Genomic DNA, 22005 nt, shown 5'->3' on the forward strand with positions numbered 1-22005 from the left:
TCGATGTTTGATAATATCCCATCAAGATTTGATAGTACCAGGGTACTATCAAGATTTTGATAGTACCACACAAGTTTTTGGTAATGCCTGATAATATTTTGATAGTAAACGACTTGATTTTACTAGCATCTTTATAAATTTTGAGAATAACTTGCAAGATGTAGGTTATACCGGAAAGGATCGTCATAATATCTCACAAGACTTTTGAAATGCAAGTCAAGATTTTGTAATATTTAAATATGATTTGGTAATATCATGTAAGGTTTTGATAATATCAGACATGATTTTGATAGCACCATATTAGATTTTAGTAATGGCAGACACGTTTTGATTGTAGCTGCAATTATTTTGTTAATGTAATTTAAGATTTTGATATTACCATTCGATATTTTGTCAATAACTTCCATGATTTTGATAGTCTCATGTAAGGTTTTGATAATACCATAGAGAATTTTCATTATATCAGTTAAAATTTTGGTAATGTAGTGAAAGATGTTCGGTAATATCAGACAGGCTGTTTATAGTACCACACATCATTTTGGTAATACATGGCAAGATTCTGATAATCTTAATACAAGTAGATATGATTTTATTTTACTACGTCAAATTCTGGTAATAGCAGACATGACTTTGATTCCACCATTTCAGATTTTGACAATATCAGACACGTTTCGATAGTACAAGAAAATATTTTCCTAATGGCAGTTAATATTTTTATAATACCATACAAGATTTGGATAATAATTTACATTGTTTTGATAGTAGCCTTTCATGTTTTGATAATTGTAATGTAGGTTCGCTGTTAAATCATGTAAAATTATGATAGTGTAGTGCAAGATGAAATACAATATCAGAGGGATATTTTGATAATACCACACAAGCTTTTGGTAATAATTGATAATATTTTGGTAGTATCAGACTTAGTTTTGCAAGCATCACTCTAGATTCTTGTCAAAATTTATACTCAACAGAGTTAATCCCTTGTAGTCCTAAGGAAAGTAAATGGAATAAACCACGTCAAATTTAATTCATCAGTTAAAAACTTTATAATTTACAGAGATAGACCTTTTTAGTCCTTAGGAAAATTCACTGAATAAACCATGTCAAATTAGATTCATCTGTTCAAACTGTATACTGAACAGAGTTATTCCTTTTAGTCCTTAAGAAAATTCAAGAAATAAACCATTTTAAATTTAATTCATCATTTCCTACTTTATACTCAACAGAGATAAACTCTTTAATCTATAGGAAAATTCACGGAGTAAAACATCTCAAATTTATTTCATCTCTTCAAACTTTATAGTCAGCCGAGTTAATCCTTTTAGCCCATAGGAAAATTCAAGGAATAAACCGTGTCAAATTTAATTCTTCAGTTCAGACTTTATAATCAAAGGATTTAAAAGCTATTAGCCCTTAGAAAAATTCACTGAAGAGTTAAAGTTATTCATTCTTGGGGAAAATCAACTGAATAAACTACGTCAAATTTAATTCGGCTGTTCAAACCTTGTAATTTACAATTTCGTACTTTGTAATTTTGTAAGCTCCAATAGTATACCTTATTGTAATTTTGTATTGCAATTTTGTAAGCTCCAATAGTATACCCCTTATGGATCTTGTCAAATCCATAGCCCATTCAATACTGAAGTTCTTTTATTATCAAATGATAAAGGTTTTTTTTTTAGCTTGAAAAGAATTTTTTAATAAGTCCCAGAACCCAGAAACTACAAATATTCTAGAACTTTTGCGTTTGCAGTTCCCATGTAACTAAAGTCTTCCTCTATGGAATAATACAAGTATTTTAGCTTGAAAAGGGTTTCACAATTATTCACAGGATTCAAAAATTGTATAGATGTTCCAGGATCTTTGCTTTTTTAGTTTGCATGTAACTAAAACCTTCCGTTATTGAAAAATACAGGTACTTTTAGCTTGATAAGCATTTTATATCAATCCACAGAATCCAGAAACTCCACAAATGTTCCGGAAACTATGCTTTTGCAGTTTTCATTTAGCTAGAGCCTTCCATTATCGAATAATATAAGTATTTTTTAGATTAAGTTAAAAAAAGAGGGGATCAAAAAGCTTGGGAAAGGGGCATTAGGAGCGTTGGAGGTTGGGTTATGGATGACCAAAGTCTGTCGCATCATTGCTTAAAGTGATACAACTTCATGAATTTTAATTTTACGCATACCCTAATGCTAAACAATTTTTTATCAAAAGACAAAACATTTATTCATGTAATTATCGCAACTTGAATATTACGTATTATAATAACTGGACATTGCTCTTATTCATTGAAGATCGAATCTTTGCTAATTGTGTCCTGATAGGAGCCTAACCTAACCACTTTACCCGTATTCTCATTTAAACAAAACTATTTTTCTGCAAAGGATGCTTTTATTCTACCTCTCCCTTCCCAAAACTGACTATATTGCAAAGATTATCTATAAAACTATATACAGAGTCCATTATACCGCCACACGCAATTTTACGCTGTGTAACACTCGAGAACAAGTCATTTTTATCTGTCTGTACTAAGAAACAATTAGCTTACGTTCAGTGGAAAACAAGTGGCAGATGACAAAATACATTGAAATTATATAATTTGGGCTATTTATTTGTACACTAATCAGGGGGTGGGGGTTAGATTACCTTAGGTCAGGTTACACCCCCTCCCCCCAAATGTGCAAACATATATGCCAAATTTTTTTCTAAAGTATTATATTTTCATCATGTTTTGGTTATATTTCTTAGGCGGAATCGTCAGGAAGAAATCCTCCTGAGGATTTTCTATGAGGATTGAATTGTCCAAAGAGGGGGAGGGCTTTAGGCGAGAAAAACTTCAATTCGAGAAAATTTCTACGGAGGGAAGACATTTTTCATGTAGGGAACCAGGATTTCCAGGCAAAAGTTGAAAACTGCCACAAATTCAGGGGGTGGGGGTTGTGCAAACATAAATGTGCAAACATATATGCCAAATTTGTTTCTAAAGTATTATATTTTCATCATGTTTTGGTATTTTTCAATAGGATTAACCTAACTTCACTTGTTGAGTATTGGCAATATAATACATAAGCATCAATGAAAGAAATGATCTTTATAATACTTGTTATAAATTTATATTAAATTGACAATCCTCGTCCACTTGTGTAATTGATCAAAAGTTACAAACTGGATAAAATTTGCTAACCCTCAGAAAGAAGGGGGAGAGCTTCAAGAAATTAAAGATTTGAATGAAAATTACACTGCGAGTTTTGGCATATCCGAGAACACTACTGTAGAAGTTTCAAGCTTCTATCTACAAAAATCTAAAATAAATAATATTAATTGACTCTCACCCTGATACACAATAGATAGATAGATAGATAGATAGATAAGTGTATTTCAAAAACCCGTGGGCCATATACACAAAAATATAAATAAATAACAAACAAGCAAGGAAATTAACAACAGTAAGAACACGCACAAAAAAACAGAATTCAACGCAAAAAGTACCTAATCTAACTACAAAAGAAATTAATCATATAAAACTTTTTTTTCTTATTAAAGATTTATCTATATATACTCCCACTCGAAATATTGTGGTTGGGTTACTATTTTGTAGAATACCCGGAAGCATCAAATTAACCCCATACAAATAAATTTCCCGTAAATCCAAGAGCACCGAGCATTTCCGGAGAAAATGATCCAAGTCTTCATCATCATCTTTACAAAGGGGACAAACATACCGCCTATCAGGACCAACTATCATTTTATTTTTGTCGAACGTTTTTTGCCTGTTCTGGATTGGAAGACAATTTGCCCTAAGCTGAATATTCAATTCTACAGAATTAAAAGGGCTGTAGGCCCTTTAAAGAAAAAAATACACAATGTTTTTAAATCCATCAATAATGGACACATCACACTGATTTGCGGGAGTTTCATTTCACAACAACTACGAAAGCTTATCTATGAAAGTTTCAAGCTTCTATCTACAGAAATATTATTAATTGACTCTCACCCTAATAGATGATGTTCAATTCTACAGAAGCAGCAAAGGGCAACAAGAAAACCAGAAAGCAACACGTAAACCAAGAAACATTTTTAGAACTATAAAACACAGTCATACCGACAAGCATGGTTCCAATAATTTATTGGGTCCTCTGCTGCATTACTCTCTCCCATTCTGAGACAATTTTTTGTCTGCAAGTCACGATTATTACAAATATGAGTGACTTAATTAAAAAAGATTTAATTTAAAGCCATAAACTTTGCAAAAACTTATATACCTAAAACTGATATTAAAATAATTACAACACCCCCTCACATAATTCCTTGCTGGATCTACAATATCTAAATTCGTAAATCAACTCTGAACTTGCGTCATTGCTGGCTGATGTTTTACAAACAAGTTGCCAATTTTTTCATAAAATTCCAAAAATAATGTTTACCATCTTTGCAGCTACTAGGCAAAGCTAATTATTGATATGTGAAACACATTTGTTTGACCCCATTTTTGGTCATTAAAAGGTCTTAACAGGCTCTTTTTTTACTCTCTTTTAATGACCTTTTTTGCAGAGTTCAAGGGTATGCAGCAAGACACTCCTAGTCCTCCACTAAGTTCCTGTATAGTTCTTCTCAAAAATAGTTGATATTATTCGATTGTATTTTCAATAGTGTTTCCTTCTCAAAAATTGGCACAGGTCTTCTAAAAAGAACCTAGAAATACCCATTAAAACACACCGAATTTTGCAACTTTGAATGCTTATTCGTCAATCAGAGGCTATCGTCAACATAAAATCAATGTATATACAAATTCATTTTGTCTTTTATCTTTTCAAAAAGGAAAATCAATCAAATTCAAATGTATTTTTTTTTGCAAAAAAAAGACGAAATATTACAAATTACAAAAACCATAACAATCAACTCCTCTGTCAAACTTAAAACTGAACGCATTGCTTCTACTATTGATTATTCATTAATTATGTTTGATGTATAGGGCTAATTTATTTATTTTAAAGAATGACGAATTGCAGGATTGGGATTTTGAGCAAGATCGCCTTTCCAACAGATTTAATCTTTTTATCAGGGTCCCTTACATAATACCTGACTCTAAGAATAGCAAGTACTGAGTATATGATAAGCTCTATGAATACGAAATAATAAAGTTTTACTTAAACAAGCTTTTTAATTTTTATTAAGATAAAGATAAAATAAAATGTCAATTTTTTTGAATTATGAATTTAGCACCCTAATTAGATAAAAAAAAACACTTAAAAGCATAAAGGAGCATAAAGCTTTAAAATTTAGAAATCGAAGGAGTCTTGTTCACAACCATGTGAACACCTGATTCTCTGATTAATGGTGAATCAGGCTGAACGTACTCCTTCCTTTCACAAAAACGAAAGACAACATTCAGCAGGTCCTCACTCAAACGTATAATTTCAGCTAATTGCTGAATGTTTTTAATAAAAAACCATTGTCTTAAACCCCACCTGAATGATGTCCTTCTTCTTTTGCTTGAGAACATTGAAGAATGCCTGAAAAAGAAATTGAGCATAAATTAAGGGTAAAACAGCATCAAGCGGTAACTTTATTACACTTCAACACATCTTCACATTAAAGCTGATGCCTATTTGGCCATTAACAATTTTCATGGAAACATGATGTTTGCTTCAAAAGCGACTTGAGCTCAATACATATAAAAATGGAGACAGTTAATGCCAGGACAAGCAACAGCATACCTATGAAGATGCTGAAAGGCTGTCCTCCCCTAGAAATTACGCACGAAAAATACGTCCTAATAATAACCCAACTTAGCCCTACAAGATTAGCTGCAAATTTGCTACTTTGAACTTCACACTTCAGTAATTTGTTCCTTTTACTTGAGGCGTAAAATAGGTGCTTCAACCTCTTGCATCGAGGATCACTCAGAATTATTTAGTTTATGATGAACTGTTTTATAGCCTAAAGCTGCATTTTCTCATTGCTTACTTATCCTTTGTCAAGCCGTTGTTGGTCAGACAGAAAACATCTCAGCAAATTTTCAGAAGTTTTGTCAAGGTTATTTCCTTAATCCGTACTTCCTAGCAACTTAATGAAAAAAAAAAAGTTTGGCCAGGCATGTCCTCCTCTTTGGTCTTGATGAGGACCAAACTTCATAAGTATCAAGTACTTGATACTTAAGTATCAAGTACTTGCCCAAAATTTCACTTAAGTAGATTATAAGTAGTAATTACATACAACTATCTTCTATATATATAAAAATAAGTTGTCTGTGTGTGTGTGGGTCTGTCGGGTGACGTCATGTTCGTGTGTCGACTGACGTCATGTTTTCGACTGACGAAATTACAGACCGGGACATCGGGACACAAATGACGACCGGGACACCGGCACATCTATATATATAAAAATAAGTTGTCTGTCTGTGTGTCTGTCAGGTGACGTCATGTTTCTGTGTCGACTGACGTCATGTTTGTATGTCGACTGACGTCATGTTTGTCGACTGACGTCATTATAAGGATTGAGCGGTATGCGTCATGAAGTTGTTTGTCGACTGACGTCATGTTTGTCAATTGATGAAATTACATACCGGGACACCGGGACACAAATAACGACCGGGACACAGGGATTGTTCGAATAGAAATTACAGACCGGGACACCGGGACACAAATGACGACCGGGACACCGGGAATATAAATGACGACCGGGACACTCAAAGAGAAATTACAAAGTAGGACACCGGGACACAAATGACGACCGGGACACAGGGAATATAAATGACGACCGGGACACACGGACACATTATTAGAATAATGAGGTATAGATCTGAATACGGATAATGATCTGAATACGGATTAAATACAGAGTCAGTGAACCTGACAATTTATTTACATGCAACACACACACATATATATATATATATATATATATATATATATATATATATATATATATATATATATATATATATATATATATATATATATATATATATATATATATATATATATATATAAAAATAAGTTGTCTGTGGATCTGTCTGTCAGGTGACGTCATGTTTCTGTGTCAACTGACGTCATGTTTTCGACTGACGAGATTACAGACCGGGACATCGGGACACAAATGACGACCGGGACACCGGCACATCTATATATATAAAAATAAGTTGTCTGTCTGTGTGTCTGTCAGGTGACGTCATTTTTCTGTGTCGACTGAGGTCATGAAGTTAGTTGTCGTCATTTTTGCTATGATGGTGACGTCATTAAAGATATTTAAGACATATATGTTCACGTAGAAATCTATTAATGTTTAAGTTTAAAATGACTGATGAACTTACAATGGCAAAAGCCGATGAAGATGCTCAAAGAGTCTATGCCAAAAAAAAATGCTGCTGATAGAGAAAGTCAGAAAAGAAAGCGTGCCGAGGAATCAAAAGAACAGCAAGGAAACAGGCTTGAGGCTGATAGAGAAAGAAAGAACAGAAAGCGTGCCGAGGAACTACCAGAGCAACGCGAAGGCAGACTTGCTGCTAAAAGAAAAAGTGAAAAAAGAAGGCGTGCCGAGGAATCACAAAAACAGCAAGAAATCAGGCTTGCTGCTGATAGAGAAAGTAAGAAAAGAAAGCGTGCCGAGGAATCACAAGAACAGCAAGAAATCAGGCTTGCTGCTGATAGAGAAAGTAAGAAAAGAAAGCGTGCCGAGGAATCAGAGCAACCTGAAAGTTATCGCCTGGCATTCAGGTACAGCCCAGTCGATGATTATAGCTTGAGTAGATGTGTTCAAATCGGGACAATGTCTAAAATTTGTCCCTATTGTAAGGCCTTGAAATTCAATGGTGAAACAATGGGAATGTGTTGCGCCTCAGGAAAAGTTAAACTTCCTCTATTGGCTGCACCACCAGAGCCATTGAAGACTTTCCTTACTGGAACTACGTCAGAATCTAAGCGTTTTTTGTCACAAATCAGAAAATACAACTCATGTTTCCAAATGACGTCGTTTGGAGCCCAAATCGAAAATCCAGATCAATTTATGTCTACTTTCAAAGTAAAAGGGCAAATTTATCATAGAGCAGGGTCCCTTCTACCATTCTCAGGCGAGAATCATAAATTTTTACAATTGTACTTCATCAGTGATAGAAATTCTGAATTGAATGCACGTTGCGAAATTTCTCCCAACGTTGAAAGGACAATCGTTTCCTACTGATACGCATAAAATTGTTGTTTCCGCTGACAAAACGCCACCTGCCAACATGTGTGTAGATACAATGCTCCAACTATCGACGAAGTGGCAATCGTTATGGTCGGTGATCAGTTTTTACCTCGAGATATTATTCTTCATAAGCGAAACGCTCAGTTGTTAAGAATTGCTGAAACTCATCGATGCTACGATGCCCTACAATATCCTATCATTTTTTGGGATGGAGCCGACGGCTATCACTTTAATATTAAATTGATGAATCCAGCCACTAACAAAGAAATGAATAAGAAATGCAGTGCAATGCATTATTATTCCTATAGACAAATGATTCGGCAGGATGAAGAAAATTATATTTTAAAATGCTGTGAATTGTTTCACCAATTTGTCGTTGATATGTATGCTAATCAGTGCGATGCTGGATGTACTCAGTGGAATGACAAAAACGAGGTTTGCCACACGCACATATACTAATCTGGCTACATAAAAAAATTACTTCGAACGAAATTGATGATGTGATTTCCGCTGAAATACCTGATAAAAATGTCGATAAGGGGTTACATGATATTATTGTAAAAAATATGATACATGGACCTTGCGGTGCACTGAATGAAAATTCACCATGCATGGCCAAAGGAAGGTGCACAAAGCAATATCCTCGACTTTTAGTATCCAACACAATTACTGGCAATGATGGTTACCCACAATATAGAAGATCTACTGAAGATGGCGGTAAAACAGCAATAATAAAGAAGCGTAACGGTACCACCGTCGAAGTAGATAACCAGTGGGTTGTTCCATATCCCCATTATTATCAAAAACATTTAATGCACACATAAACGTTGCATACTGTAACTCCGTAAAGGCAATCAAATACATATGTAAATACGTCAACAAAGGCAGTGACATGGCAGTTTTTGGCTTGCAGCCCGAAATCAAAGATTTCGACGAAATCGTACAATATCAGGCTAGAAGATACATAAGCAGTAATGAAGCTGTTTGGCGAATTCTTTCATTTCCGATGCATGAACGTAGTCCAGCTGTTGTTCACTTAGCGGTACATTTACAGAATGGTCAACGTGTTTATTTCTCGGAAACCAACGTGCAACAAAGAGCCCTGAATCCACCGGATACAAAATTAACAGCTTTTTTTTTGCTTTGCAAAAATGATTCTTTTGCAAAAAAACTGCTGTATACTGAAGTGCCTTCGTATTACACGTGGAATACTAAAAAAAAAGTATTTGAAAGTCGAAAACAGGGTAAGTCAGTCGACGGCCAACCTACCATCTTCAAAGATACCACGATAGGAAGACTCTACACCGTTCACCCCAATCAACATGAATGGTTCTTTCTACGCCTGCTTTTGGTGAATGTACCCGGTCCGACATCCTTTGAGTATTTGAGAACTGTAAACGGTACTATACATGACACTTACCGTAGTGCATGCCAAGCTCTGAATTTATTGGAGAATGACCAACACTGGGATAACTGCATCAATGACGCGTGCGAAACGTCAACCCCAAGTCAAATTCGTGCATTGTTTGGCATCATTTTAACAACTTGCTCTCCATCAGCTCCTACAGAGTTATGGGAAAAATATAAGTCAAAAATGTCCGAAGATATACTCCATCGAAAACAGTTAGAGACGTCAGATATGACTTTTGATTTTACATCAGAAATTTATAACTACACTTCAGTTAGTATAGAAGATTTGTGCGTACGTATGGCAAACAAACCTCTTCAGGATTTGGGAATGCCTTCACCTAACCGTATCGCTGCTGTTTCGACATGTGTAGAATTGGATCGTGAACAAAGTTACAGTACGAGTGATCTATTGTCGTATGTGCAAAATAACATTTCCAAGTTAACGTCGGAACAAAAAGACATTTATGATACGATAATGCATTGTGTCGATAACAATGTTGGAGAAATTTTCTTTTTGGATGCGCCAGGAGGTACTGGTAAAACGTTTGTGATAAAACTGATTCTGGCATCAATTCGATCAAAAAATGATATAGCGTTGGCATTTGCGTCGTCCGGAATAGCCGCAACATTGCTGCCTGGTGGAAGAACTGCTCATTCCGCTTTGAAACTGTCTCTGAATTTGCATTCTACAGAAACTCCCACGTGCAATATTTCCAAATCATCTGGGATGGGTAAAGTATTGCAGCAATGCAAACTTATTATTTGGGATGAGTGCACAATGGCACACAAAAATCCGCTCGAGGCTCTGGATCAATGCTTGAAAGATTTGAGAGGGAAGTCGAAACCCTTTGGCAGCACATTAATATTGCTTGCGAGAGATTTCAGGCAAACATTACCTATAATACCTAGATCAACTCCTGCAGACGAAATGAATGCTTGCCTGAAAAATTCTAATTTATGGGCACACGTAAAAATATTAAAATTAACTACAAATATGCGTTTCCGATTGCAAAACGATGACTCTGGTCAAACATTTTCAGATCAATTGCTGGCAATTGGAAACGGAAAGCTCCCAGTAGATTCAATTTCAGGACGTATACAACTACCTGCTGATTTCTGTAATTTAGTGACGTCCAAAAATGAATTGATTGAAAAAGTATTTCCGAATATTCTAAACAATTATAAAAATAATAAATGGCTAAGTGAAAGAGCGATTCTCGCACCCAAAAATATAGACGTCCACGAAATCAACAATATTGTTTTGACCAAGATTCGAGACCAGGCAGTCCTTTACAAGTCAGTCGACACAGTTTTGGAACCAAATGAAGCGGTTAATTATCCATCTGAATTTTTAAATTCCATAGATCTTTCAGGGTTTCCACCACACGTGCTACAACTAAAAATAGGCGTACCAATAATACTTTTAAGAAATATCAACCCACCAAAGCTTTGCAATGGCACGCGACTTGCCGTAAAAAAAAAACAATGGAAATCCTAATAGAGGCCACAATCTTGACAGGGCCTTTTGAGGGTGAGGCTGTTCTTATTCCTCGCATTCCCATGATTCCAACGGATGTGCCTTTTCAATTTAAAAGATTGCGATTCCCAATTCGATTAGCATTTGCAATCACCATTAACAAAGCTCAAGGTTAGGTTAGGTTTTTCCCATGGACAATTGTACGTTGCATGTTCGAGGGTCGGTAAACCTGACAATCTATTTATATGCAGCGACAATTGGACAGCGAAGAATGTTGTATATTCGCAAGTTTTACGCAGTTAATTTGTATTGTATCTATCTATCTATCTATCTATATAAAACGAGTTGTGTGTATGCATGTTAGTTTGTTTTTAAAAAGAGCGTTTGCATATGACGTCATTATTAGTACATACGGCTTTGTATATGCACAGACAATGGGAAAGCCAAGAATGTTGTATATTCGCAATTTTTACGTAGTTTAACTCCTGCAGACGAAATGAATGCTTGCCTGAAAAATTCTAATTTATGGGCACACGTAAAAATATTAAAATTAACTACAAATATGCGTGTCCGATTGCAAAACGATGACTCTGGTCAAACATTTTCAGATCAATTGCTGGCAATTGGAAAGGGAAAGCTCCCAGTAGTGGGAAAGCCAAGAATATTGTATATTCGCAATTTTTACGTAGTTTGAAACACATATATAAATCTATCTATATTCACAGGTGGGACCCAGGGACACAACTACAATGGCGCGTAACTAATATGGCGCGTAACGACTTACGCGCGCGGGGGGGCTTGGGGTGGCGCGAAGCGCCACCCCAACAGCTAGTAGGGAATATAAATGACGACCGGGACACAAGGAATGTTCGATTAGCAATCACCATCAACAAAGCACCGGGACACAAATGACGACCGGGACACAGGGAGTATAAATGATGACCAGGACATAAGTAAAAAAAATTAAAAACTAAAAAAAGTTAAAACTACAAAAAAACTAAAAAGAAAAAAAACTAAAAACTAATAAAAAACTAAAAAAGCTAAAAAGCTAAAAAAACTAAAAAAGAAAATAAAATGAAAACGGAAAAAAAATGAAAAATTAAGGAGAAAAACAAAACTAAAAAAAAGAAAGAAAAAAAACTAAAAAAAGGTAAAAAACTAAAACCTAAAAAAGACCAATTCAAAAACGAATGTATATACAGACCGGGACACAAATGACGACCGGGACACCGGGACATGACGACCGGGACACAGGGACACAACTACAACAGGGACGCCGGGGGGCTCAGGGGGATATATAAATGACGATGGCGACACAGGGAATCGTCGATTAGCAATCACCATCAACAAAGCTCAAGGGCAATCATTAGAATCATGAGGTATAATTAAAAAAAAAAACTAAAAAAAAGGTAAAAAACTAAAAACTAAAAAAAAGACCAATTCAAAAACGAATGTATATACAGACCGGGACACCGGGACACAAATGACGAGCGGGACACCGGGACACAAGGAATATAAATGACGCCTGGGACACTCAAAGAGAAATCACAGACTGGAACACCGGGATACAAATGACGACCGGGACACTGGGAATATAAATGACGACCGGGACACAGGGACACAACTACAACGGGGACGCCGGGGGACACAGGGGGATATATAAATGACGACGGCGACACAGGGAATGTTCGATTAGCAATCACCATCAACAAAGCTCAAGGGCAATCATTAGAATCATGAGGTATAGATCTGAATACGGGTTGTTTTCCCATGGACCAGTATATGTTGCATGTTCAAGAGTCGGTAAACCTGACAATCTATTTATATGCACAGACAATGGGACAGCAAAGAATGTTGTATATTCGCAAGTTTTACGTAGTTAAAAACACACACACACATATATATATATATATATATATATATATATATATATATATATATATATATATATATATATATATATATATATATATATATAAAGAACCCAAGCAAAGAGGTGATACTGGTGGAGGACTCCCAAAACACAAAAACCCACATTTGGATGCATTAACTGAAAGGCCTACTGTGGATAGTGCGGCTGAAAGCCGGTAAAAGTTGGTAATTAGACTATGTTTTGTCCGGCTAAGAAGCAGAACATCATCAGCATATGCAACGTGATTAATGCCTAAATTATCATTGTAAAAGATTGACGGTTGAAGACGTTGGAGACACGAAGCTAAAACACATTTAAATATGCTCAGGGATAACACGGAACCTTGCCTAGCACCTTTTTAACAGGAATATACTGCGTTACAGTACCATTCCACTTCACCCTAACTGAAGAATTAGCATACCAATACTTAAGCACGGAAACAATAGAAAGGTTAACACCTGAGGCTGCTAGAGAAAACAAAGCATTTGAATGAATTACATCGTCAAAAGCACTAGATATGTCAACAGTCAAACAATACAGGGGACTTTTTTGAGCAACAGCTTGTTTCATTAGCCGACCCACAATATGGTGAGCTTGAACACAGCCCATACCTTTTCTAAAACCAAGCTGGAAGGGTGAAAATTGCACTTGGAGTTAATGGGCGGTAGCAGTAAATATTCAAATAGCTTACTAACAAAACAGAACACAGTGATAGGACAGTAATTAGAGCAAGCACTGGGGTCCTTACCCCTCTTAACTATGGGAGATATACAACCGGACAAAAAACTATCTGGCATAAAGGACTGTGCCAAACACATCTGAAATAGTAACTGCAAATGCTTCTGTAGTTCAGGACAATCATAAGCTAAAAGCTTGAAGCAAAGACCATCACTATCGAGAGACTCAGACTTATTCACTTGCTTAAGAGCTCGGAGTATAACACCAGATTCCACCGCTAACGCTTGAGATTGGTTGACACGAATTGGGAGGATTGAGTTGACAAGCTTTGTAAAATGATTTTGGAGATTAATATTAAATGAAAGCAAAATATTTTTATAATGAGAAACGAAGTCACATAGCCGAAGAGACGAATTAACTGGAGGTGAACACTTAACACTGTTTATAACACGATCCTAGGATTTCTTGTCACAAGGACCATCCCAGGCATTCAGTCTCGCTCTACAAAGAGAATATTTGTACTCTCGTTTGGTTTTCTGTTTTTATTTGATGTATTGCACCAGAAGAAGGATGATCACAGGCTATCCACATATGGAGCCAGAACTTAGTTTTTTGTTTAGCCATCTTCACTTTAGGATCAACTTTCCAAAATGAGATTGTGAGTACCAGTTCGCACGCACTGCGGAAAGTGGAAAAAAAGTAGAAAGTGGAAAAGGCACTTTAATAGAAGATAATAACTGGGACAATGTCAATACACAAAGTGGAACATTGGTATTTTCCCAATTTAACTTTGAGAACCACGTGGGAGAGTTACATACATAGAGCTCGACATGGAGAAAGATAGTTGGCACGTGATTGGTAAATGATCGTCGTCGATTTTAGAGTCGTCCACATGAACTATTGATGAAAGTAGAGTTGAATCTGACACAATTTAAATGATCAAGGTTGGAAGTAAGATCACAACGATTGTGAATATAATTAAATAGAAGATCTTTATCAGCAAGATGGAATCCTCCGGGTAGTTAATCGAGAAAGATTTCAGATCGGTCAGAAGTAGATAATTCAGTATTCATGTCGCCGGCGAGAACCCATTTGGTATTTTGTTGTAAAAGGTCGCTAAGTAATGTTCGTAGGCGATTACATGCTTGTGAAAAACTAGACAATGACTGCACAGTTTTTTTATTACAGGGGAAATAAATGTTTGTAAATGCGGTATCACCACATTTTATCGCTAAGATGTTAGCGTCACTTTGCAATAATATCGGCTGAGTCTTGTGTCTGAAATACAGACCTCCTCATGGTCTACCACGGGTTTTCTGGGCGGCTCTCAAGAAGGTATAATGGGTCGGAAAACGCTTTAGGCTGTCACCATTCACTTTAGAGAGAAGGTGCTCCTGTAGAAACACAATATCATTTTCAAGCAGCTCACTAATCAGTAGATTCTTGTCTTTTGTACCATTAATATTAAGGGACACAAAGTTAAACGGAGTTTGAGCATTCATTTATTAGCGTTGTTGAGAGCCGGTCGTAGAACTTCGCATTTCAGACTAAAACTTACGTATTCCACAGTGCAATTTGCACATTTTGGCGAGGCTTGGCAAGGGTTTTCCTTGGAATTCACATGCGGGCCAGAACATCTGGAACACTTGGGATGTGCTGGTGAGCGGAGACAAGCTCCAATAAGGTGATCAGTACTTTGACTGCGAAAGCATCAACGCGGAATGGATTGAAAGGGTTAAGCGCGAAAAATTTCGTACCCATTACGGATTCCCGACTCCAGTACCGCATTCAGAGCGGTTTTGTTGATAAACTCGAGGCAAAAAGTGCGAGAATTGCCGAGTCAGAAGTAGATAATAAAGTCAGTGTTCATGTCGCCGGTGAGAACCCACTTGGTATTTTGTTTTGAAAGGTCGCTAAGTAGTGTTCGTAGGCGATTACATGCTTGTGAAAAACTAGACAATGACTGCACAGTTTTTTTATTACAGGGGAAATACATGTTTATAAATACGGTATTACCACATTTTATCGCTAAGATGTTAGCGTCACTTTGCAATAATATCGGCTGAGTCTTGTGTCTGAAATAGATGGCCAGACCTCCTCATGGTCTACCACGGGTTTTCTGGGCGGCTCTCAAGAAGGTATAATGGGTCCAAAAACACTTTAGGCTATTACGCATTAAATGCGATTCTGTTGATGTAACTATTGTTATAAAAATTCTGTTTTGAATTTCGGTTACTATTGAGCCGGGTAGCTCCTTACTACAGTTCGTTACTACGAACTGTTTGAACAAGAATCCAGTATTTGGTTTGAACAACTTTGGTTTTAATCGTGATTTGTTCTAATTTTGCTAGAACAGTGACAGAGGTCTTATTTGGAATCAATTTTTGTTAGTTTTTTTTTTTATTCACGCAGTACCCAGCCGTAGTAGTTGTACCAATACTTGTTTGATTTTTTTTTTTTTTTTTTTTTTTTACGGTGAAGCCCGACCATTTCTGACGTAAGTTCTGGGTATTCTATCAATCACAAGAATTAAATATTGTTTGTATTTCTTTTCCAGGTTAAAGCTTCTCGTCTGCTACAGGATAAAGAAAGCAGAAAAGTATTTTTATATCAAAAGATGAAAATTACAGAAAGTTTACACGAAAATTCAAAAGTTGGTTTCGCTTCTTTTCTCATACAGATTCAAAATGTATAATGTAAGATTTTAGATATTTGAAATGAAACCTTTCTCATTTGAATATCTTTTTCTATCTGAATAAAAAGGGTAAATATTGCTCCTGAATACTAGCAAATCATAAGACTCCATCCAGCTCAAGATTCGAAACTGAGAAGTGAATATTGTCGCAACTGAAGATGCACAATTTAGCTGATGCACAATGTTAATGGGATTCTAACATTCAAATTTACTCCTTAGTTCTATTAGTTCCACTCTAGTTATTATTTACCCATTTATACTTTTACTCTTCGTCGAAGAGCAAGATTATTTGCTCTTAGTCAGTTTTAAACATGATAATCACTTTTTAGAAATTTTAAAGCAGTTTTCCGCAAAATATAACAGCAACACGAGAAAAAATTTATCCATTACGAACTATGACTAAATATTACCTCAACAGACTTCGGACTTTACCAACGGACTTCTGAAGCTTTTCTACGCTATTGATGACATATTCAAAAGTGGTAATCGAAATAAGATCTATCTTCGTGATTACAACGATTATAGGAATTTGGAGTGCCATTGTCAAACCTGTAATAGGAAAATTATAAACCATTATAGACAAAGCATTTGTAAAGATTTCGTTCTAGAGCTCAATTATTATTAACAATAATTAACTATTATTGTTTAGAGAGAGAGAGAGAGAAAGGTTTATTTAAACAACAATCGTAGCTCAAATGGCTAATTTGATGTTGAAATACAAAACATGTTATTGTGCACTATTATATATTGACGTAAAAAAAGCGACAAAAGAGTTCTGGTAGAGGTTTTTCCGAGCACGCAGAGGCATAACTTTAGCTTCTGTCTTGTACGGCTGACTGTCAAGGCTTCTGGTGGTAAAATATCACGGTGAGCAGGGTTAGACAGCAGCATTTTGCCAAACCTCAGGATGAGCTCCCCCAAACGGAGTTCCAAACTTTGGAGTTCAAGGGTGCTAGGGCATCGAGGTAGGAAATGTTTCTGTTACTCAGGATTATCCTGGCTGCCACTCAAGTTCCTGCATTAGATACGTGGTTCTCAATACTGACGAGCCCCAGACGGGACAGGCGTATTGAAGTATGGGGAGTAAGTAGCACAGGTATGCCCGCAGAAGACTGTAGGCGTTGCACCCGAAGCGACGCATTTTGGAAAGGGTTTGAAGAAACACGTTTTCCTTTCAGGTCACACTATTAATATGGGTAGTAAAGGTTCAATCATGTGAGAAAATAACACCTAGTATTTTCACTTCACTCACAACAGGGAAAGGAACTTCAGGGGGGAGGAAGTTTATCTTTAGCAGGTTCAGTCTAACTATTTTTGACTTAACAGAGTTAATAGTCATTTTAGTATCAGAGTACTGTGAGCTTAGTTGATCGAAAGTGATTTTGGGGAATTGTTTGGTGGGGACATTGTCATGAAGAAGATAGGGGAGTAAGAGCGACAAATCGTCGACAAATTTGTATTTGTTGGTATGTTCTACCAGCAAGTAGTTGATGATGGCAAGAAACGTTATTCCTGTCAGTTTCGTCTCTTGCGGGGCACCATAGGCTATTTTACTCCACTCTGAGTCAGTCCTCTTCGTGTAAAGCAAATACTTTTTGCTGCCTTTCAGACAGAAAATCTCGAGCACAATGGCTAGCGTTTGGTGTTTAGCACCCATTCGTTTTAGGTTTTGGCAGGCCACTAGGAATGATAGGAGATGAAAAGCTTTGCGAAAGTCGATGGCGGCTAGGTTTACAAAACAGCCATGCTTTTCAAGCCATTTCAGGATCTGATCGTACATTCTGACTAGGTATATAGACGTCCCATATTTTGGGAGTCCTTCATATTGGTATTTGTCGATAGTCTGTCTTTCTTGCTCTAGTAGCCACCGCAGGATGAACGATTCAGTCACTTTCGCTAGGCATGGCGTTAGGGAGATTGGTCTTATATCATCACACGACTTGGGTGGGTTTACTTTGGGAGTTACACGGAAGTGGGCCTTTTTCCACGATCTAGGGAAGGTCTAAGATGCAAAGCACTGGTTTATAAGAACCAAGAGTGGTAGGGCTAGGAACAAAGCAAATTCACGTATAAGCATTGCAGGGATTTCGCCTGGGAAAGGAGAGACCTTTTGTCTTTACTTTCCTGAATTCAGTATACCCCTCAAACTCACTGAGCGCTATTGTGCCTTCGTTGGGGCAATCATCAAGAAGCGAGGTTTTCTCCTGGGGAGTAACTGCTGAAAAAGTGGTACAAATGGAGGTGAGAAAAGCATTAACGTCACTGGACCCCAGTATTCGCCCATTATCGTCAGATATTTTGACACTGGTTTTCGAAACATTATCACACATCGCTTTGACCGAGCGATGCCACTTTGCAGGCTCAATCTTGAGCAGGGGGTCAACTTTTTCACGACCATACTTGCGTTTTGCATCTCTGATCATATTAACTATTAGGTTTCTTTTGGTCGCTCATTGATTTCCCTTGCTATTTCCCTTGCTGCGTATTTCCCTCGAGTAAAGGCGGCTGCGTTCACGAATCTGGGTCTTAATAGTGGGTGTAATCCATGGCTTGTCGTATTCATTTTTAAACACAGTCTTGTTGGAAATATCTCGAGGTACTTGGAGTAGAATTTTTCATTTACAGCACACACCCTTTGCTCAAGAGAATCATCCGTTGAAACCTCTGGGAAGTCATATTCGGCGATCCAGTGGCCATATTCACGGATTGCAGTCAGTTATTGGTCTAGTAGTGATCCATGAGAGCTTGGGTTTTCTCACAGAATTTTTGGCTTTGAGAAATAGGGCGTAGTGATCAGACAAGCCAATTGGTCCAAGCGATGTGGGGGGGGGGGGGTATAGGTCCGCAGTGTTTGTATGAATCAGATACTGTCAGACGAGTGAGTGGGAATGTTCACAATCTGATTAAGAAAAAGACTGGAGGCTAGCCAAGTTTTCTTTTTCTGGTTAAAATCACCAGCAATTATAAAAGCAGGACTGCTATATTGGCTTCTAAGTGTATCAATCGTTGTTTGGAGGTAGAACACTAGGTCACGCCTCTTGTGTGCACTGTCAGGGTAATATACATATGCCGTTATCACGCATGAAAATCGTGAGACTTATTGTAGCAAATAGATCTGAAAGAGTTGAAGCAATGAATATGCTTTGTAAATTCGTATATGGGCCCTGATCCCTTCTTTATTATATCGCAGCAATTGCCATAGCCGTGATAGAGGCTCTTAAACCTCCGGTGGAGGATTTTCAGCGACATTAATTCCAATTATCGGCTGTTTGTGTTTCCTAGGATTTCCACTTGGAAATGGCACCAAAAGTGTTATTTTCAGTATCATATGACACTTTACCCCACATCGCATACTTTAAAACCCCCCTACGCGCTAAAGGGTGAGGCTGGGGGTAAAAAAAGAGTAGGACAGTCATGACAGACCTTACAAAATATTTTTCCAAATTAATGGCAATTACAATATTTCTCTCACTCTCACTAGAGTTTCATTTACGGGTTTTTTTTTCTCAGGAATTTTAGATTTAACAGGCCGTGGTTCGATCTTTACTAGGTTAAAATTATAATTCAAACAAGAATGCATACAAGAAGATGCATATCTTTCAGCTAAAATTTGGTGGTAGGATGGGGAGTTTCTGAGGCAAGGCGGAGCCTGTGGCCTTCCCGTTGTAGAGATTGACTTCCAGCCTTAATTACATTTGAAAAAATGGCTTCAAAAACATATCGAGCGGATCAACTGATTTTTTTTTTTCATAGACGTTGGTTCTATGTATATGTTCTATAATAATTTTTTAAGAAAGAAATTGGTTCATATAATGTTCATCTGATTTGCTTATGATATTAAAAAAAAATATTTTATGACAAAACATCATATTCATAAAGTATTCCAAGTGAAAATAGCCTGTGAATAGCACAATTTAGAATAGCCCATTAGCGTTAAAACCTCATTTCTCGGTGATTATTATTGTCATTTACTTTTATTTTACTTTTTTGTCATCGGTGCAAACGATACAAAATTTGTTCCATGCTACAAAAACCCTTTCCGGAAAAACTACTACAACTAGTACTAATAACTCACTGCAGCACCAAGCCACCTGAGGCCAACACAGCTACGCACGTTCCTACTCCAACCTAATCTATTCAAGGCCTCTCTCTTTACAACCCCCCAAGAAGTTCCCATTTCGTTTAAATCTTTATTTATGACGTCCTCCCAACCCAGACGAGGACGACCTGCCAAGTACAATAGCCTCCGCCCTCTTTTGATAGGTACTCATATATTGCATGAGGAATAGTTATCTTGCAAGTTGTATCAATATTTATATTTCATCTGCAGGTTTATTCAAGACTTTGAACGGATATCAAATTGAACGGTAGATGAAATCTTGGGCATTTTCTGGTGTGCACAGTACCAGCTGCGCCATCAACAACTAGCATGGCGTAATGTGGATTTTGAAAATTGACTCCACGGATCGTAGTGAGCACACAAGTGAGCTTCACAAGTCGATGAAGTTTACGATTTTGGTAGATTCTTTGCACATATCTTCGGGGGTCATTAAAGGTCTTGAATCATCAAGTATATTTCCCTAAAATAAGAATCCACCTTAAACTTTTCAGAATATGAAAGTAATAAGCTTGTGTTTTTACCTTTCTATGTGCGACACTCTGGACAACCTAAAAATGCCCGTTATTAACTTGTTACTATTAAGAATAGGACAACAAAATTAACCTTGGTCTTTTTTATTGATCTTACTAAGAAGGACTAGCGAAGTTAAACTGGACTAAATCAAAAGGTGTGATCCGTTGCTAACTTTGGACTTTTCATTACAATATCTAGAATCAGAACTTTTCACCTTATAAGAGACCATTGGAACTCTATGACATGTATAAACTCCATAACATAAGAAACATGTTAGGAATAAGGCAACATAAGTAACAAATGCCAAGAGCTTTCTTCATTGGATCGGCCTTTCGCAGCTAAACTTTTTTCACGGTGTGCTACATTTATCCCACTAGACAATAATATCATGAATCACTTGTCGAGGGCCTTCAATGCCCCTGAACACTCAACTAACTAATTAAGATTGAACTATTTCTTGTTAACAATCCCAGCACCAAGTTAACAAGCAACATCACTAACAGTCTAGATGGTACCATGGTTTAGCCCAACACTTCACTCATTTACCTCTGCCTCCTTATTTCATCCACGTTCAAGGGCACTTGAATATCTCGGATATTCAAAATATCAGAATAGGTTTTTTCTTGACAGGCAATAAATTGATAATAGTGATATAAAAAGTAAAATGAATTAAATACTTTTATCTCATAGAAGATTATATTATAATTCTACTAAAAAGGTGCTAGTTGAAGAGTAGAAACTTCGGTGTCAAAGATGAAAAATTTAAAAACAAGCTCATCTATGTTTGTTTTTATTGAACAAAACTCTCTGAGAACTAATTATTTACAAGAAATTTCTAAGATTTTTCTCAAATAGTACTAAATATCTATGATATATTTTGTTCCATTTATTCATTAAAAATTTGGCAAGAAAAGAGGAGTCTCCACCTAAAGAGAAGACACTATCTATAAATAAAAATTGTGCCACATCTTAAAGCCTTGTTTTTCATTTTAACCTTCTCCAAAATTAAAATC

General features: G+C 36.7%; 1 protein-coding gene across 1 annotated transcript in view; it reads right to left on the reverse strand.

The window, feature by feature from the left end:
- Positions 1-5144: 5144 nt before the first annotated feature.
- The window catches only part of LOC136040605 (uncharacterized), a 49556-nt gene continuing 32695 nt past the window's right edge, over positions 5145-22005 (reverse strand). Inside the window, exons 5-6 of the mRNA XM_065724862.1 lie at positions 16770-16908; positions 5145-5516 (exon numbers count right to left, since the gene is read on the reverse strand). The gene's annotated coding sequence lies outside the window, so the exon portion shown is untranslated. The remainder of the gene's footprint in view (positions 5517-16769; positions 16909-22005) is intronic.

This window comes from Artemia franciscana, chromosome 21 (assembly GCF_032884065.1).
Source record: "Artemia franciscana chromosome 21, ASM3288406v1, whole genome shotgun sequence".
Taxonomy (NCBI): domain Eukaryota; kingdom Metazoa; phylum Arthropoda; class Branchiopoda; order Anostraca; family Artemiidae; genus Artemia; species Artemia franciscana.